Raw genomic sequence first — 21,041 nt, forward strand, 5'->3', positions numbered from 1 at the left:
AAGGTAGAAGACCTTGATGCTTCATACCTTGTATGCAGATACCTTATGTTAAGTTTCTGTCTGTCATATGCCCATTGTCTTTGACCTCATTTTCATGGTTCAGTGACTGCTTGAAAAAAAATTAGTTTTTTTGTCATGTAAATTTCTCACTTATTATGAGTAATAGGATAGATATATTTGGTATATGGGTTCCTTGCAACGTCTACACATCCGTCAAACAGGGTTAACCTAACCTCGACCTCAATTCATGTGTCAGTGATCAAGGTTAAAGTTACGTGATTAGGTCCGTTTCTCAGATACTACAAGCAGTAGGTCAACTATATGTGGTGTATGAAATGATTGTAAGGGGTACATGTCAGACTGGCATGTTTCATCTAACCTTGACCTTATTTTCATGGTTCATTGGTCATTGTTAATTTTTTGTGTTTTGGTCTGTTGATCAAGAAATGTAAGCAATACTAGGTCAGCTATGTTTGGTGTATGGAACAATTGTAAGGTGTACATGTCTGTCTGTCTGGCAGGTATTATCTGACCTTGACCTCATTTTCATGGTTCATTGGTCAATGTTAAGTGTTTGTGTTTTGGTGTTTTTTTCAAGTACTATAAGCAATATGTCAACTATGTTTGGTGTATGGAATGATTGTAAGGTGTACATATCTGTCAAGCCGGTGTCATCTGACCTTTTTTTGTGTTTTGGTCTGTTTTTCAATTACCATAGCAATAGGTCAACTTTAATTGGTGTATGGAAATGTCTGTCTAGCCAGTATCATCTGACCTTGACCTCATTTTCATGGTTCATTGGTTAATGTTAAGTTTTTGTGTTTTGGACTGTTTTTCAATTAGGGAGCTACCTTTTGATTTTTATGGGGGGGCTAGGATGAAAAATGTTGTCCTGCCTTTTTTTTAGTTGTAATCTCTGTCCTGCCTTTTTATTTTTCACTCGAGCTCTATTCGGTCCTGCTTTTTTTTTTGTTAGTTTATCCTGACTTTTTTTACATAGATTGTCATCCTGCCTTTTTTTTTTGCTAAGTTGCTCATCCTGTCTTTTTTTTTACTCAAAACTCCTGTCCTGCCTCTTTTTTTCAAATTTCATCCTAGCCCCCCAATAAAAATCAAGTGGTAGCTCCCTTACCATAAGCAATGGTGCTATTTTTAATTGATTAAAAATATATAATTGGCGACTAGAGATTAAAGAAATAGACTTAATACTGTTCAATTTATTTCGGCTCTTTACATTTAGCTAATGATACAACTTGTTATGAATTTTATAACATAACAATGAATTTTGATTGGTTCCTTTATAGACTTGTGATTTAAAGGAATTAAAAGTTTTTCATTCTGCCGTTGATAGCCGAAAACTAATGTGGTGTTTTCTGTTAGAAGTTCATCCTGTGAGGCATGGCAACTACATTTGATTTATTTGAACTATGAAACTTTTGTAACTTTATTTTTCGTAAGTACTTATTTTGTTGATTAATTTTCCTTTTTAATTTTTTATCAAGTCATTTGTTGCAAGAATTTGCTATTTTTTCAAGTTGCTGTGTCTTACACAGGAGGCTTATCATGCCTGTAACCCGAAATAAAGCAAGAAAAAATTATAAATTAATAAGTGAATTTGGTTTAGGTCATGAGGACCTACTCGATGTGTCGGACCCGACATCTGATATTTTATATCATGAGACTACTCCTGACTATGAAGTAGATAGGTTGGAACATCGGATCCATAATTTAGAAGTAAGCATTTCCGAAAAAGAAAGAAAGCTTGAAAAAGCCGATTTTGAAAAACAGGGGGCAATTCCAAAAACGCGCTTGAAAAGTTAATGTGTGGAGTCGAGTAAACTTAATGATTTAGTCAAGGAGAAAGGTGTAGGCGAGAAGTCTAGCAGACCGCGCCAGCTCCAGTCGAGTGCACCTGAAGTAAAGTCCACTGAAACAGCCGGTAAGAAGACAAAACCAGCTAAAAGGAAAGACACCAGGGACTCAAAAAGTTTTAAAAGGAAGGGTGAGATATATTTAGAAAAGTTAAGAAAAAAGAAAGTTTCGACTAAATTAGTAGAAAAACAATTATCAGATATTTTAAAAAAGAATAATTTAATAGAGTTAGTCGATTCTAGTGAAATTGCTCAAGATAGTTCTGATAGTGAGCTTGATTTTTCTTCGCATTTACGCAAACGTTAAAAAAATCTTTAAAAAAGCAGAGTTCAAAAGTTCAATTACAATATATTTAGATTCCGATTCGGACGACAGTATTCATGTCCCGAAGGTTAAATTGGATAAGACCAAAAAGTTGAAAAAGCCGGGTAGCTCTAGGGTGACAAAACACAAGTCACGAGTAATTTCAGAATCATCTGATAGTTCTGATTATGATTCATCCAAGTCTAGTACTGATGATGCTACTTCTAGTACATCAGGTACAGATTCGTCATGTAAAAAGAAATCACTTAAAAAGCGAAAGGTTAAATCGGGTATGGTTGCTAAAGCTAGCGATGACGTGCAGAATCCACAAACTTGGCCCCATACTACACTTCAGTACGAATATATAAATAAATCTGTTTCATTTCAAGATTTAGATTTAAAGCTGTTTGTTGCGGGAGAATTAGAAATAATTGGGTCAAGCAAAATTAAAAGTGACGAGAGAAATACTAGATTGTCTCTTTTGAAGAAAATTGTATATTACAGTTCTATTTTTCTATTTATCAGTGGAAACCTTTACTTGACTTCTACGCTGCATTTTTGAGACAAATTGAAACGGGGGTTAAAACCTGGAAAGATACTCCTGATAATTTGGAAGTTCCTCTTCTGTCTAAATATGTTAAACAGGAGTTCGATAAGAAGCCTTCTTTTGGTGGTAAAAAAGAGTCCAAGACACCTGCGTTATGGTATTGTTCTTTATTTCAGAAGAATAAATGTTCAAAAACATCACCGCATAAAATTATGATTAGAGGTGTTGAACGTGAGGTTAATCATTTTTGTGCCACTTGTTATAGATTAGACAAACTTAAAAGTCATCATCCAGAATGTTCTTCTGCACGTCCTCATCATAATGATTGACTAAATTAACATGTTCAATTACCTGATTTTCATAAAGCTTTATTGGGTTCTAGACATTCACTTAAATGTAATCTTTGTTGTAATAGTTATTTGGGTACACATGATATGCAAAATTTTGTAAGGGGACGACCATTTGATATTCTAGGGGGTGGGGGCAGGAGGATTTGTTTTGGATCGGTTATTTATTTTTGTAAACTAAGAGGACAGATTATTTATTTTCTGCACTGTTGAAGCAAGATTTTTCATTTTCATTAAAACAAGTGACTGATTATTTATTTTCATAACTATATTAATAATATTTGAAAACATACAATTTTTAAATTCATTTTTTATTATAAATAATACATGTACAGTCAAGTCATTAATGTACCATTTAATCAGAATTAATCATCATCCTCTGTGGAAATGAATCTTCTGAATTCCAAACTGCATATACATGTATTGCATACATACACAGTATTAGAGTTTGGGCTGTGACTAGCCTCTTTTAAAAGTATTGCCAAATATATTTAAAAAATTTGAAGGGTTTTGAAGCCGCTGAAGGCCCAAAGAAACTATAGAACAAATGATGCAAAATCGTGCTTTCTGGGCGTTCCCAGACCCTTTCTTATTCTGAAAACGCAAATTCTGTTTTAATAATTTTTGGGTCTCAAAGCAAAATGTATAGATTCAGCGTAGGACTTAAGTTTTTATGGACAACATCAAAAGACCAATATGAAGAATAAAGATAATGTAATTCACATAGTTAAGTATGTGGCTGCTGGTTTTTTTTTTTTTTTTTTTTGTTGTTGTTTCGGCATGCAGAATTTAAATCTTTTATACCTGTAAATTATATGGGGTTTTATTCAAATTAAGTTAAGAGGGGGCTGATTATCAGTGATATAACTATGTCAAGTAATTTTTAATAACACATTTCAATTACAACTTTATGTAGCTCTTAACTGGGATACAATTTAAAGAAGTTAAGTTGTAAAATTAGCTAAAAAGTCTTAAATAAAATAAAACTCATGACCAATTTGAAATCAAAATTACTAAATCACAAAAGGAATGCAACACTAAGAGAATACAGAAGGGCAATCAATGAACAAAAGACAAATTTAAAGAAACATTGATCCCGAAAAAACAGGTGCTACGTCCAAGGGAGAAGAGAACTTGCTTCTTGCAAACACTCGCTGTGAAAACAATTTGATATGAAGACAAGCTTTTGGTTTTCAAATTTCCTACATAAAGGCATTTGCCTCAATGTAGTTACAGCCCTGTAATAAAAGTGAGGTAAGTGTTCCTGAGCCAATATACCTCAAGTTAAATGAAACCCATTTTCAGACATTTCAAGTATATTTAAATAATATTTATACCTTTATTATTAAAAGATTTGGGAAGTGTTTCCCGAATTTTTTTTTGAAAAAAGATGAATTTTATGAAGAATCTGGTGCCACCATATACTTTCGAATAGCATTTATAAAATGGCTTAAAGACCTGTCGAGTTATTCATTTTCAATACATTCTAAGTCAGGTTATTTATTTTCGAACTACCACAGAACAAACCATTTATTTTTTGTGATTATCAAGGCTGAGTTATTTATTTTCAAAATCCTCCTGCCCCCCCCCCCCCCCCCCCCCCCCCATTCCCCCCAAAAAAAATATCAAATGGTCGTCCCCTAACTATTCATAATATTGTTAAAAAATCTGGATTGTACAATTTCCAGGGTTGTAGAATTCCAATTTAATCTAAAATTAATATTCTTTTGTTAAGAAGCTTGTTACAGAATTATAGTGACGCTCAGGTTTGTGACTTCTTGGAGTATGGATGGCCGGTGGGTCACGATGGGAGCCCGTTCAGGTCTACTTTTTTCCGTAATCATTCGGGGGCTACTGATTTTCCAGATGATATTGCCAAATATTTGAAAAAAGAAAGTTCTTATAAAGCAATTGTTGGACCATTTAAGGCAAATCCGTTCAGCTGTCCTTCAGCTTTATCTCTTTTAAATTCTGTTCCAAAAAAGGATTCGATAGAACGCAGGGTAATTGTTGATTTGAGCTTTCCAGAGGGCGAGGCGGTTAATTCTGGTATTTTCAAAGATCGATATTTAGGCGATGAAATTTCAGTTTCGTATCCCACGGTTGATGATTTTATTATGTTAATTAAGAGTAAAGGTCAAGGTTGTAAAATGTTTAAAAGGGACCTGAAACGGGCTTATAGATAATTAGTCGTAGACCCCGGTGACATCCATCTCTTAGGTTACAAATGGAGAGGACACTTGTATTACGATCGTGTATTAACAATGGGTTTGAGATCTGCTGCATATATATGTATGCGAACAACAAATGCTATTGTATTTATATGTCAACACATGGGTGTAGATATTTTGAACTATTTAGATGATTTGGCTGGATGTGATATTCCTTCCAGCAATGATGATGCTTATGCTAAATTGGGTCTTATTTTACAGAAGTGTGGCATTGAAGAATCAATTGAGAAAGCTTGTCCGCCTAGTACAAAAACGATATTTATTGGCATTTTATTTGATTCTGAGAATATGACAATTTCTTTTCAGTGATACTCAAAGATTGGCAGAGATTCTGCAGTTAGTTTCGAATTGGCTCTGTAGCACAGATTGTACAAAGAGAGAATTACAATCATTGCTGGGAAAATTAAATTTTGTATCTCAATGTGTGCGTTCTGGCCGAATTTTTGTCTCAAGACTTTTGAATTGGTTAAGGGATTTTCCTGATAAAGGGAAATTAGTCATTCAAGCTGATTTTAAACTTGACTTATTGTGGTGGCATGAATTTTTGCCTGGTTATAATGGGGTTTCTATGATTTTGTCTGATGATTTCTCAAATCCTGATCAATTGTTTTCTGTTGATGCATGTTTGACAGGATGTGGCGGATGGATGGACGGAAGATACTCGGCATGCGATTTGTAATGCTTATCGGTGTTTCAATGTTATTTGTTTTATACCAAACACCTGCTTTTAACATGCATAGTATAATTGTTTTATAAAATTAATGTTTATCTGTGAAATTTAAGTTGTTTTTTGCATTTTTCATTTTGATATCGTTTTTGAAAAAAACACGTCTTTTGATGTCTAACATTTTATAAATCTTCAGCATTAACTGTAATCCATTATTATCTGTCTTTCGAAATATTATTCAATATTTTGTTAAAATTGAAACATTCATACTTGTTTTTGTGCTTTATTACAAATGTCTATTATCTGAATTTGCAAATTACTTGTCTAAAATTTAAAAAAAAAATCAATATACATAACTTATTTCATCGACACAAAGTTGTCTCATGCCAATACAATATCTATATATTTTCCCCGGGTGCCTTTTCTTTTCCTCGGGCGCTTAATTTTCTTCCCCGGGCGCTTTTACTTCACCCGGGCGCTCCCGGGCGCTTTGTAGTAGGACCCACTTTCACTGTTCATTTCCGGAGTTCATTTTAGATCAAAATTTGCATATAAATTTATTCGAGATGTTGACGATTGTAGTAGCCTTAAAACTATGGGGTAAACATTTTACAAATTTAAAGGTGGTTATTTATTGCGATAATTTGGTTTCAGTTCGTGTTTTGAATACAGGCGCTACCAGAAATGTGTTCCTGCAGTCGTGTTTGCGGGAAGTTTGTTGGATTGCAGCTTTAAATAATTTTGAGTTAAAAGCTATACATATTTCAGGTTGCGATAACCGTTTACCGGATCTTTTGTCTAGATGGGATTTAGGTTATAAATTTCAGTTAGAATTTTACGAGAGGACAAAAGGCATGTTTCTATCTAGAGATTTTTTTCCTAAAGAATTGTTTCAGTTTGAACATATTTGGTAATTGCTTATTCATGTATTTGTAGATTTGCAAGTGCTAAGAGGAGATATGTTTTTTGACTAGGATTTCGGCTTTTGCGAAAGGTACTTTGGTTAATTTTAAAACGCTGTGGAGAGCCTATTTATTGTTTTGTAATTACTTTCATTTAGAACCGTTTGATATTAATGCTGAGTTATTATGCACTTATTCGGAGTTTCTCAGTAGAAGTTTCAGATCAGCTCAATCTATTCGCAATTATTTAAATGGAATTAAAATTCTTTTCCTGTTGTTAGGATTACATGTGGATGTGTTTTCGTCTTACGAATTGAAATTGGCGATGAAAGGGTTAGATAGGAAATTAAAACATTTACCTAAACAGGCATTTCCTATTACTTTAGAAATTCTAGGAAAATTTCGTGAACATTTGAATTTGAATACTCCTCTTGATGCGACATATTGGTGTTTATTTCTTTTTGCTTTATTACTTTTAAGCAGGAAGTCTAATTTAGTTCCAGTATCAACCAAGAAATTTGACAAAAACAAACAGCTATGCAGAGGTGATGTTACAGTCTTTCCGTCACTTATAATAGTTGCATTCAAATGGACAAAAACAATTCAGTTGGGTAATCGTATTTTAAGGATACCTTTGCTTGCATATCCATTATCTAAATTTTGCTTTGTAAATGCGTATAAAATGATGTGTTCTTTAAATCCTTGCTCTTCGGATGGTGCCGCTTTTTCTTGTACAAAAAAGGGGAAATGCATGCCAATTACTTATAACCAGTTTCAGAATAAACTGAGAGAATTACTTTGTAAAATTGGGTTAAATCCAAAATTATTTTCTTCCCATAGTTTCCGTAGAGGTGGAGCAACGTTGGCTTCGAAAGCAGGGGTTTCTCCTAGTTCTATCCAATTGATGGGTGATTGGAAGAGCAATTGCTATACTAAATATATTGTCAGTTCTTTGTCTGATAAAATCAATGTAGCGGAACAAATTAAAAACTTTATTTTAAAATAAATTTGCTTTTTATAGATTCTAGGTCTACTCTGGTGTGCGATTCCATAGCCAAGCATGTTAAAACTATTAGAAGGTGTCACTTGCAAGCCTTTCCTGGAGCAAATATTTGGGACATAATAAATTTGCTTAATTGTGGAACAATTCAGGTAAATTATGATATAATTCTGGTGCATGTAGGAACCAATAATGTTGGTACCTATGAGGTTGCTGATTTTGATATAGCCTATAACGTGCTTATCTCTACAATTGAGAAATTAGTTAAGCCACATACTGTAATAGTTATGTCAGCAATTATTCCACGTTTACTTGATTTTCAGAATACATGTTATTTTGTCACCACTATTAATTCTAGATTAAGAAGTTTATGCTTTAAACGTGGTGTTCAGTTTGTAGCTACTTATAAACCTTTTTTGAAGTTTGGGATGCAAGTTTGTGAACTTTATTCACCCATCTGTAAGTTACATTTGAATTATTTTGGTAATTTAAAGTTGACTAATTTTTTTGTTCAAGTATTGGCTCATTGTTAAACAAGAGGATGTTTAGTCTCATCTTGTTACTGTTAAACAGAAGGAGCAATCTTATTCTGTACCAATTTTGTTTAATTGTGCTTACAGTAGTGGGTGATTTGTATATATCCTTAATGGGTTATTTTGTTTTCTGACCATTCTTGTCAGAAAGATCTGACCATTCATGTCAGTAGTATTTTTTGATATCTGACCATTCATGTCGGTATTATCATATTTTTGTTAGAAATATCTGACCATTCATGTCAGTGATATTTTTTGATTTCTGACCATTCATGTCGGTATTATTATTATTTTTGTTTTCATTCTGATCTTTGTATAAGGTGAAACATGGCTTTATGAGCCCGGTAACTTAAATAGCTTTTAAATTTTGTTTATTATCAATCAATGTGCTTTGTTCTCTGTTTGGCCGTTGGTTTTTTGGTGCTGAACATTGATTGAATTAACTTTAACGTCTATTATTGTTTTTTCATATGAAATTGTAATAATTTGCCAAAACTAAATGTTTTAATTTAATTCGCTTTAATTATTTCTTAGCATTTAATTAGTATTGCTTTGCATCCAGTCGTCTCATGGTTTATATATCTGCGTCTATTTACTTCGAAAGAGCAAATTGTGCTATTTTTAATTAATTAAAAATATATAATTTGCGACTAGAGATTAAAGAAATAGACTTTATACTGTTCGATTTATTTCGGTTCTTTACATTTAGCTAATGATACAACTTGTTATGAATTTTATAATAAACAATGAATTTTGATTGGTTCCTTTATAGACTTGCGATTTAAAGGAATTAAAAGTTTTTCATTCTACCGTTGATAGCCGAAAACTTACCCTCCCATTATTGCTCCCACCCAATATTTATGATCAGTAGTTTTATTCTCATTTTCTGTGGAAGTTTTATTTTTCAGCGTTTGTTCCTTGCTGATTTGTTACTGTGAATAGACGAATTTACAATGTAATTGAGTGATTAAAGGACGATCGAGCAACATAGTTAATAACTGATAAATTGGATTCGGATTAATTCGCAATGAATTCAGACGTTTCAGATTTATTGTTACCCGCTGGATATAGACGTGTGAGCAAAGTGTTGTTGATAAATGGTGCTGAACATTGATTGAATTAACTTTAACGTCTATTATTGTTTTTTCATATGAAATTGTAATAATTTGCCAAAATTAAATGTTTTAATTTAATTCGCTTTAATCATTTCTTAGCATTTAATTAGTATTCCTTGCATCCAGTCGTCTCATGGTTTATATATCTGCGTCTATTTACTTCGAAAGATCAAATTGGTCAACTATAATTGGTGTATGGAATGATTGTAAGGTGTACATGTCTGTGTGACAGTTTTTATCTGACATTGACTTCATTGTCATGGATCTTTAAAAATGTTAAGTTTATGTGATACTTGTAGTAAAACCTTTATCTCAGACTTTAAACATAAAATCAATGGTCAGTTAAACAGGCGAGACATTTCAGCATTTGCACTCTTGTACTTCTTTTGGTTGCTCTTACTTGACCAAGTACCCCAGGATGTCCTACCACCGATTAGGTAACCTGTCGAAAAATTATATAATCCGGAGTCAAAAGTCAGTTATATGAAAATAGTCTATTGCTTACATAAAGAAAGTAATGCATCTTCAAAATAAAAAAAAGTAGGAAAAACTAGAACTATTCGTACAAAAAATCTTCAACTCCATCAGTTATCTAACCAATCGGTGCACTATTGTACTTCAAACTAAAAACCTCCAATGAAAGGACATTCATGCATCTTACTGACTGTATTTTATGAACTACAAAGTTGAGTTGTACTGCATGTATTACGAATTTACATTGTATTGTACGTACTACGAATTTTCATAACGTAAGTAATTTTCCATAACAAAATGATTTGTTGGTCTTAGTATCAGGTTTATGTGATTAATACATTTGATAGGATACAAGAGCAACAAAAGGAAAATAAATGTAAGATAGATGCATGACAGCACTATCAATAATCATCAATAACTTTAAACTAGAGGCTCTAAAGAGTCTGTGTCGCTCACCTTGATCTATGTGCATATTCAACAAAGGACACTCTCAAACATTGTAGACGAGAATAGAATTCATGACAATAATCTCTGTTTTGTTGATTTTGTATTGCTGATCATTTAGTCTGTTTAGATCTTCTTTAGTTTTTGCTCAAAACACAAATAGGTAAAAAAAAAATCCTCATTTAAGGGCAATCACTCCTATAAAGAGTGACAGTCTACTAACTATATCGGCAAAATTTGACTTGTTAGTAGATCTTGCCTTGCTGATAATATTTGTGATTTAAAGTGTCTATCTATCTATTATAATTTTTATCATATAAGGCAAAACGAAAAAAGAAAGGTTAAAATCGTCATTAAAGGGCAATAACTCCAATAAGAAAACGTCGGACGATTACCTCGATCTTGTCTTGTTGACTATTTTTGCTCATTCTAGTTTCTATCTGTCTATTATAATTTTTAAGATAAAAGGCAAAAACGCAAAAAATGGTAAAAATCGTCATCAAATGGGAATAACTCTAATAAGGAGTCGACTGTCGATTTCGACCATTAGATTTATTTGTAGAAATTTCGGTTCTTTACATTTAGCTAATGATACAACTTGTTATGAATTTTATAATAAACAATGAATTTTGATTGGTTCCTTTATAGACTTGCGATTTAAAGGAATTTAAAGTTTTTCATTCTGCCGTTGATAGCCGAAAACTTACCCTCCCATTATTGCTCCCACCCAATATTTATGATCAGTAGTTTTATTCTCATTTTCTGTGGAAGTTTTATTTTTCAGCGTTTGTTCCTTGCTGATTTGTTACTGTGAATAGACGAATTTACAATGTAATTGAGTGATTAAAGGACGATCGAGCAACATAGTTAATAACTGATAAATTGGATTCGGATTAATTCGCAATGGATTCAGACGTTTCAGATTTATTGTTACCCGCTGGATATAGACGTGTGAGCAAAGTGTTGTTGATAAATGGTGCTGAACATTGATTGAATTAACTTTAACGTCTATTATTGTTTTTTCATATGAAATTGTAATAATTTGCCAAAATTAAATGTTTTAATTTAATTCGCTTTAATCATTTCTTAGCATTTAATTAGTATTGCTTTGCATCCAGTCGTCTCATGGTTTATATATCTGCGTCTATTTACTTCGAAAGATCAAATTGGTCAACTATAATTGGTGTATGGAATGATTGTAAGGTGTACATGTCTGTGTGACAGTTTTTATCTGACATTGACTTCATTGTCATGGATCTTTAAAAATGTTAAGTTTATGTGATACTTGTAGTAAAACCTTTATCTCAGACTTTAAACATAAAATCAATGGTCAGTTAAACAGGCGAGACATTTCAGCATTTGCACTCTTGTACTTCTTTTGGTTGCTCTTACTTGACCAAGTACCCCAGGATGTCCTACCACCGATTAGGTAACCTGTCGAAAAATTATATAATCCGGAGTCAAAAGTCAGTTATATGAAAATAGTCTATTGCTTACATAAAGAAAGTAATGCATCTTCAAAATAAAAAAAAGTAGGAAAAACTAGAACTATTCGTACAAAAAATCTTCAACTCCATCAGTTATCTAACCAATCGGTGCACTATTGTACTTCAAACTAAACACCTCCAATGAAAGGACATTCATGCATCTTACTGACTGTATTTTATGAACTACAAAGTTGAGTTGTACTGCATGTATTACGAATTTACATTGTATTGTACGTACTACGAATTTTCATAACGTAAGTAATTTTCCATAACAAAATGATTTGTTGGTCTTAGTATCAGGTTTATGTGATTAATACATTTGATAGGATACAAGAGCAACAAAAGGAAAATAAATGTAAGATAGATGCATGACAGCCCTATCAATAATCATCAATAACTTTAAACTAGAGGCTCTAAAGAGTCTGTGTCGCTCACCTTGATCTATGTGCATATTCAACAAAGGACACTCTCAAACATTGTAGACGAGAATAGAATTCATGACAATAATCTCTGTTTTGTTGATTTTGTATTGCTGATCATTTAGTCTGTTTAGATCTTCTTTAGTTTTTGCTCAAAACACAAATAGGTAAAAAAAAAATCCTCATTTAAGGGCAATCACTCCTATAAAGAGTGACAGTCTACTAACTATATCGGCAAAATTTGACTTGTTAGTAGATCTTGCCTTGCTGATAATATTTGTGATTTAAAGTGTCTATCTATCTATTATAATTTTTATCATATAAGGCAAAACGAAAAAAGAAAGGTTAAAATCGTCATTAAAGGGCAATAACTCCAATAAGAAAACGTCGGACGATAACCTCGATCTTGTCTTGTTGACTATTTTTGCTCATTCTAGTTTCTATCTGTCTATTATAATTTTTAAGATAAAAGGCAAAAACGCAAAAAATGGTAAAAATCGTCATCAAATGGGAATAACTCTAATAAGGAGTCGACTGTCGATTTCGACCATTAGATTTATTTGTAGAAATTTCGGTTCTTTACATTTAGCTAATGATACAACTTGTTATGAATTTTATAATAAACAATGAATTTTGATTGGTTCCTTTATAGACTTGCGATTTAAAGGAATTTAAAGTTTTTCATTCTGCCGTTGATAGCCGAAAACTTACCCTCCCATTATTGCTCCCACCCAATATTTATGATCAGTAGTTTTATTCTCATTTTCTGTGGAAGTTTTATTTTTCAGCGTTTGTTCCTTGCTGATTTGTTACTGTGAATAGACGAATTTACAATGTAATTGAGTGATTAAAGGACGATCGAGCAACATAGTTAATAACCGATAAATTGGATTCGGATTAATTCGCAATGGATTCAGACGTTTCAGATTTATTGTTACCCGCTGGATATAGACGTGTGAGCAAAGTGTTGTTGATAAATGGTGCTGAACATTGATTGAATTAACTTTAACGTCTATTATTGTTTTTTCATATGAAATTGTAATAATTTGCCAAAATTAAATGTTTTAATTTAATTCGCTTTAATCATTTCTTAGCATTTAATTAGTATTGCTTTGCATCCAGTCGTCTCATGGTTTATATATCTGCGTCTATTTACTTCGAAAGATCAAATTGGTCAACTATAATTGGTGTATGGAATGATTGTAAGGTGTACATGTCTGTGTGACAGTTTTTATCTGACATTGACTTCATTGTCATGGATCTTTAAAAATGTTAAGTTTATGTGATACTTGTAGTAAAACCTTTATCTCAGACTTTAAACATAAAATCAATGGTCAGTTAAACAGGCGAGACATTTCAGCATTTGCACTCTTGTACTTCTTTTGGTTGCTCTTACTTGACCAAGTACCCCAGGATGTCCTACCACCGATTAGGTAACCTGTCGAAAAATTATATAATCCGGAGTCAAAAGTCAGTTATATGAAAATAGTCTATTGCTTACATAAAGAAAGTAATGCATCTTCAAAATAAAAAAAAGTAGGAAAAACTAGAACTATTCGTACAAAAAATCTTCAACTCCATCAGTTATCTAACCAATCGGTGCACTATTGTACTTCAAACTAAAAACCTCCAATGAAAGGACATTCATGCATCTTACTGACTGTATTTTATGAACTACAAAGTTGAGTTGTACTGCATGTATTACGAATTTACATTGTATTGTACGTACTACGAATTTTCATAACGTAAATAATTTTCCATAACAAAATGATTTGTTGGTCTTAGTATCAGGTTTATGTGATTAATACATTTGATAGGATACAAGAGCAACAAAAAGAAAATAAAGGTAAGGTAGATGCATGACAGCCCTATCAATAATCATCAATAACTTTAAACTAGAGGCTCTAAAGAGTCTGTGTCGCTCACCTTGATCTATGTGCATATTCAACAAAGGACACTCTCAAACATTGTAGACGAGAATAGAATTCATGACAATAATCTCTGTTTTGTTGATTTTGTATTGCTGATCATTTAGTCTGTTTAGATCTTCTTTAGTTTTTGCTCAAAACACAAATAGGTAAAAAAAAATCCTCATTTAAGGGCAATCACTCCTATATAGAGTGACAGTCTACTAACTATATCGGCAAAATTTGACTTGTTAGTAGATCTTGCCTTGCTGATAATATTTGTGATTTAAAGTGTCTATCTATCTATTATAATTTTTATCATATAAGGCAAAACGAAAAAAGAAAGGTTAAAATCGTCATTAAAGGGCAATAACTCCAATAAGAAAACGTCGGACGATTACCTCGATCTTGTCTTGTTGACTATTTTTGCTCATTCTAGTTTCTATCTGTCTATTATAATTTTTAAGATAAAAGGCAAAAACGCAAAAAATGGTAAAAATCGTCATCAAATGGGAATAACTCTAATAAGGAGTCGACTGTCGATTTCGACCATTAGATTTATTTGTAGAACTTGTCTTGCTGATCATTTTTCGCAATTTAAAGTTTCTCTCTATCAAAAATGAAAAAAAATTGTAAAATTTGTCATTTAACGACAATAACTTCTATAAGAAGTCGTCTGACAGTTTTGACGTAAAATAGACAAAACTAGTGTTTTACCCCTATGTTCTATTTTAGCCATGTCGTCCATCTTGGTTGGCAGGGGGAAAGGGGGGGGGGGTCATCGGACACATTTTTAAACTAGTAACCCTAATGATGATTGTCGCCAAGTTTGGTTAACTTTGGCCTTGTAGTTTCAGAGGAGAAGATTTTTGGAAAAGTTAACGACGACGGACGCCAGGAAAGCTAAAAACACAAAACATGAAGCAGGAGTTTGACGTGTATTGACATTTTATTTCAAGTAAAAAAAGATATTTTTTAATAACTTTTATTCAATATTTATCCTTGATAATAGAAGATTTTGTATACTAGTAATGTTTAAAGCTACAATTAAGTCATCAATGCTGGCAGTGCATGTGAAAGAACAAAAGACGTCCCGTTAGCAAACGTTAACCCAAGGCGATTGTAGACTGTTAGCCCCTGAGGGTTTCATTTTCAAAGTATTTAATTTTTTAGGCATCTTTTAAGATTTATTTAAATCCAAAGCTTATCGATTTTTTACTCGATTTTGTCACAGAATACGAGACATAGGAATTAGAATCCGGCGGCGACATCGTAAGCTATTTGTATAAAGCTTTTTATATCAGAAAGTAGAAGACCAGTATGCTTCATATTTTGTTTGCAGATACCTTATGTTACAAAGTTTCATTCTGTCATATGTTCATAGTCCTTGACCTCATTTTCATAGTTCAGTGACTGCTTGAAAAAAAGAGTTTTTTCATGTGAAAAACTCACTTATTATGAGTAATAGAACTATAATATTTGGTATATGGCTTCTTTGCAAGGTATACATGGTTGTCATACAGGGTTCATCTGACCTTGACCTCATTTATGGATCAGTGATCAAGGTTAAGTTTACGTGGTAAAATCCATATTTCAGATACTATAACCATTAGGTCAACTCTATAAGGTGTATGGAATGATTGTATGGTGTACATGTCCAACTGACAGGTTTCATTTAACCTACTGTGAAAGTACTTTTATTCGTGGGGTACCAATTTTCGTGGTTTTCGTGGATGGCTTTATGCACGAATTTAAGTGTCCAACGAAATATAACAACTGTTGTCCTAATCAAGACAATGAAAGATACTGTGTATGTTTCACTACATGGATATGGGCATATAATCTAGAGAAAACATCGAATATCAGCAAGCACATTATGAACCATGTATGCAGTGGCGTAGCACCAGTGTAGCATGTACAACTTCAGACAGGATTTTAATCTTTAAAACATCTAAGTTGTACGACTTTAAACTTTTAATTCTCATGAAAAATTAGTCATGGAAGTTGAAAGTCAGACTTCCTTTGATGATATATGATGATGAAGTGTTCATTTTATCTCCACATTATTAAAAAAAATAATCAATTCATATTAGGCTTGCTATGTTATTTCATATTTATTAATTCAAAGAACATTTGTAGCATTTTTCATGCAACCTTTTTTATTTAATAACATGTTTATGGCCCAATTAACACCTTTGATGATAGTTAATCTGTTGATCATTCGATCTCGGGTTAATGCATCAATTAAAATGTTTACTTGCAATTTATTCAATCGAGACAATTTGTATGCAGAGATGAATCAGCTTATTTCTGAAAGCAATTATTTTATTAAAAATTTGATGAACGTTGTCAGAAATGAAAAATGAACAAGTAAGTGAAAATGAACACCATATGATTATTTTCAAGGATCTTTGTTACTGATGGGTTCAAATTATTCACCCGAATTTTTTTTTCTCAGAAAACTAAAATCCACGAATTTAAGAACCCACGAACATGTAACTTTTGCTCAATCCACGAAAATTGATACCCACGAATAACAGTACTTTCACAGTAACTCACTTTCATGGTTCATTGAACAATGTTTATTTTTAATGGGATTGTCAGTTTATCGGTTACTTTAAGCACTAGGTCAACTAGATTTGGTGTATGGACTGAATGTAAGAAATACATATCTGTCTGACAGGGTTCATTTGAACTTGACCTCATTTTCATGGTTAATTGGACAATGTTAAGTTTTTGTTGTTTGGTCTGTTTTGCAGGTACTATAAGAAATAGGATCACTAATTTTTAGTTTGAATGAACTTCAACTTTGTAATTTTGTGATTCATTTTCTCTTCCAACAACTGCTTTGATTCGGGCATCGGTGATGAGTTTTATGTATATAAGACGGAAGTCTGGTTTACACAATAACTGTGATTTCAGCCGGTAATGTTGTGTATAGATTTTTTGCTTTAATGTCCTTTATATCCTTCCAACAGTGGCTGACCAAACATTTGGTCTACACGTTTCCACTGAAATTTAATCCAAAAGTGCACACCGAGTGTTTCTAATCAAAGTTATTAGTAATCCAAAATTGCGCACTAAACACACCACTAAATATACGTCTATCTATGATTATATATATACCTGTGGTAATCTAAAGTGTTCGGAAACACGAACTTTATCAGCCAGCTGCAATTTGTAATATTTTTGTTGTAATGATTTTGTCTTTTAAAGCATAAACATAAACATACTACCCACGTAAGTAAAATGTATCGCTTATCAAAAGAAGCATTATATAATTTTGAGAGAAAATCCATAGAAATCGACTCCCACATTACTACAATTACTTCAATTATTGTATTACAAAACAATTAAATTTGCAGTTTTTCATTAAACTTGATCAAGTATATATTGGGAAATAATCGTTACCCCCTACCAATTCTTGTTAATTTCATGTTTTTAAGGTGTGGTGTAATTTATCTAATCAATATTTTGATCTCATTTAAAATACAAATTCTTTTATACTTGGAAAGTCCATTAGAAATATATTCTAAACTGTTTTGATTCGAGCACCAATGACGAGTTTGATGTAGACTAAAAACCCGTCTTGCGTAGCAAATTATAGACCTGGAATATTTGATTAGCTTTTTTATAATGTCGTTGATTTTATTTTGCTTAAAAGAACACGTTTAACACGCAGGTTATCGGTGTCGTACACTAAACGATATATAATTATGTGGTGTGTGGAATTTGTATGACTCTGAAAAAGAGAGAAAAGCTGATGAAATACGTAATAATAGAACTATATAGAAAAACCAAAACTAAAAGCTTCTAATGTCAGGAGTTGATTGTTAGATGATTAAATAAAAAGTTAAAAGAAAAAGTACTTTAAAATTGTATCATTCAGTTGCATAAACCTAATTTCTAAGCGGGTGATACCGCCTCACGTACGGGAAGTCGTGGGTACTAACCCGGCCGGGTCAAACCAAAGACTTTAAAATTGGTATTGGCTGCTTATTCGCTAAGCACGCGGTACTACGGAGAAAGAGCAAAGACTGGTCGACTCGGGGGTCAGAATAATGTGTCCGGGTAAGGTGATACCGTATAGCGGGTTATTTTTGCGGGGTGTTTATTTTCGCTTATTTTGGCGGATAAATGAAAATCGCGAAAATAAATTCCGCGAGAAATTTATGCATACGTTCGATACTTTCTAATTGTTAAAGCGTTTTGTGATCGATCCATTTTTTTTTCTCGGTCGGCAGATCAATAACGGTATCTGTTAATCAACTTAACAACATCAACGCCAAAAGGGCACTATACATATATGTATTTTATAAAATGACGTCGTGAATTCTAATTAAACTGTATACCCTTATTATTTAGTGTCAAATCATGTAAAAATATAAGGTACTTTGTCAGGTATTTTATCCTTGTTAATTAGTGTCTAATTATATAGACACTATTTTTTTTAAGAGTCACCTCTACAAGAGTTGTAAGCCACTTTTGATAATTTTATAACCTAATGAGTTAAAGTCCGGTCAATTTCGTAACTAATCAACTGAAACATTTACAAGAAGTTTGTTTACCTGTGACAAATATTCTATTGATTAAATTTATCAGAAAATAATAAAAAAAATATGACGTAATTCAGGTAAAATAACCCATTTAACCATAACAGTAGACACTTGATTAAATGATTTCTGTTTTTTACTGCAACCATTTCAGTATCCGCAAAAATATTTAATTGGGAATTATGAATCCGCCAAAATTTTTCGTATACTTTGTTGCCCCTAAATCGCGAAATTTTACGCCCGCGAAAAAACCGCTATACGGTATGTCTTCCTGCGAACTGTTACCTTGTGAACTTGCACGTTAAAAATCCGGCTCAGCGTGTCGGTCTAGTACAAAGCAGGTTTAATATTCATATTACATTAACACGTTCTCGTCCTGAATATGCATTTTAATTTGCCGCCGGACGTTAAGCAGCCATCCATCATAATCATCATCATCATCTAAGCGGGTTTTCCCCAATCTCTGTCCTTATGTATCATCCTGGTGTCTTCCCGATTGTCCCATTTTTTGAAATTACCGGCAGGTAACATAGTTATGAAATTTTGTGGGAATATGTTTGTGGGACAATTGGGAAGTTTAAATGTGGGACAATCAGGAATTGTTTTGTTAGTGATTAATTTGTTTTTATAGTATGTAGCAGTTAATTACAGGTTACTAATCAATGTAACTTATAAAATATAAAAATAAACATGAACAAATAATAATATGTATATATTTTACATGTAATAGTAGCAATTGAAGTATCATCAAAAATAGAATATAATATGATGTCATAAAATAACACATATTTAGCACAATTCGAACTTGATCTGTATCTTGTCGTGATAAAACAATACACCAAATATTAAATCAACATCTTCAAGCACTACGTTGGTAGGGGACTAAAAAAAGCACAAAAAGCACAAACTGCGGCATTTTGCAGACGATATTTGAGTTCGTGTTGATTGATTTGTTTGTATTGTCTTCTCTTTGTTGGTCTTAACCCCCTCCCCCCGGCTAGATACTGAATGATGTTGCTTTCAACCCAGTATGTTGTGACATACATGTAGTCCTGAAACGTAGTGTTATTTGTCCGAAATTTCCAGGTTTTTAGATGGAACCAGGCGTCTGGTACCAGTGGACGAACTGCTGCCCTGCGTACACGTTGGTGGAAGACTGTTGCTCTTTATAGTTGGTGACGAGTCCTGTTGACTGCATTTTACGGCAAACACACTGGGTATATTGGAAAAACAGTCTTTAATAGTGATTCTGTTAAAGGCTGCTCTGGCAGAATTCTGAACAGCAGCTTCGTTATCAATAAAGAAAGTTGTTTGATTCTGGTGAATCTGACGTTGGGTGTAAGCAGACTTCAGAAGTGTAGAGAATGTTGTGTTAATGTCATTTGACTTCCCAAGTAAAATTACAAAGACTAGTGGCAACATCTCTCCATCAACATGTGCGTGTAGAGCGTAGAGTGTAAATTTTATACTTTTTTTCAAATGCATGCATTATTTCTAAATTTATTTAAAAACTTTAGAGAAAAGTTAAGTAAAATTAAGGTATTGACATCAGAAATCTAAAATTTTTAAAAAAGTGGGACAATCGGGAATAAACCATCTTCCTAGTGTATGTGTGACATCGGTTAACTACTGTTGCCTAAAAATTCAATCAATTATAGACAGTTTTAGTTGAACCTTTAACATAAAAAGGGACAAAAAAGGGGGGGGGGTATGCAAGTAATTTAGCTAATTACGCAGATCGTTTGTCAAATAAAGATTTTTTTTTATTTTTAAACGGAGGATACCAATTCTCATACACTATACGATAGACTGTCACTTTTGTGTGTGGATTATTAATCACTCTAGATAGATGAACAATCTTACAAAAGAAATCATCAGAAAAGCCAAGATCCTTCTAATGTCAACTCTGCCAAAAGGAGTTGCAACATTAGTAGATTTTTGACGTAAACTATGAACTGAAAATGTACATCTAACATTGTATTATTTAATTGCATAAACCTGACTATTTAGCGGATGGTCCTATAGCGGACTGACAGTTCCTACTTACCATTATAATTTTCCAAATTTTACGATTTCTTCATATATTTCATCATATAAACAAGTTGAATTGTAATAAACATGCTAGATGAGTAACTTAACAGAGATGTTAACTATAAGCCAATAGGAAAGTCGACGACTGTCTGATTAAAATTCTGTTTACCAAAAGTTTGCATTTTTTTTTAGGAATCAACCTATCTCTC

General features: G+C 32.7%; 1 long non-coding RNA gene across 1 annotated transcript; it reads left to right on the forward strand.

Annotated features, from left to right (window-relative positions):
- Positions 1–1,863: 1,863 nt before the first annotated feature.
- LOC127703769 (uncharacterized) lies at positions 1,864–9,595 on the forward strand. Its single transcript, XR_007983036.1, has 2 exons — positions 1,864–2,002; positions 7,891–9,595. It is a non-coding gene; the product is annotated as an uncharacterized LOC127703769 (long non-coding RNA).
- Positions 9,596–21,041: the final 11,446 nt, after the last annotated feature.

The sequence above is a fragment of the Mytilus californianus genome, unplaced genomic scaffold, assembly GCF_021869535.1.
Source record: "Mytilus californianus isolate M0D057914Y unplaced genomic scaffold, xbMytCali1.0.p SCAF_50, whole genome shotgun sequence".
NCBI lineage: Eukaryota > Metazoa > Mollusca > Bivalvia > Mytilida > Mytilidae > Mytilus > Mytilus californianus.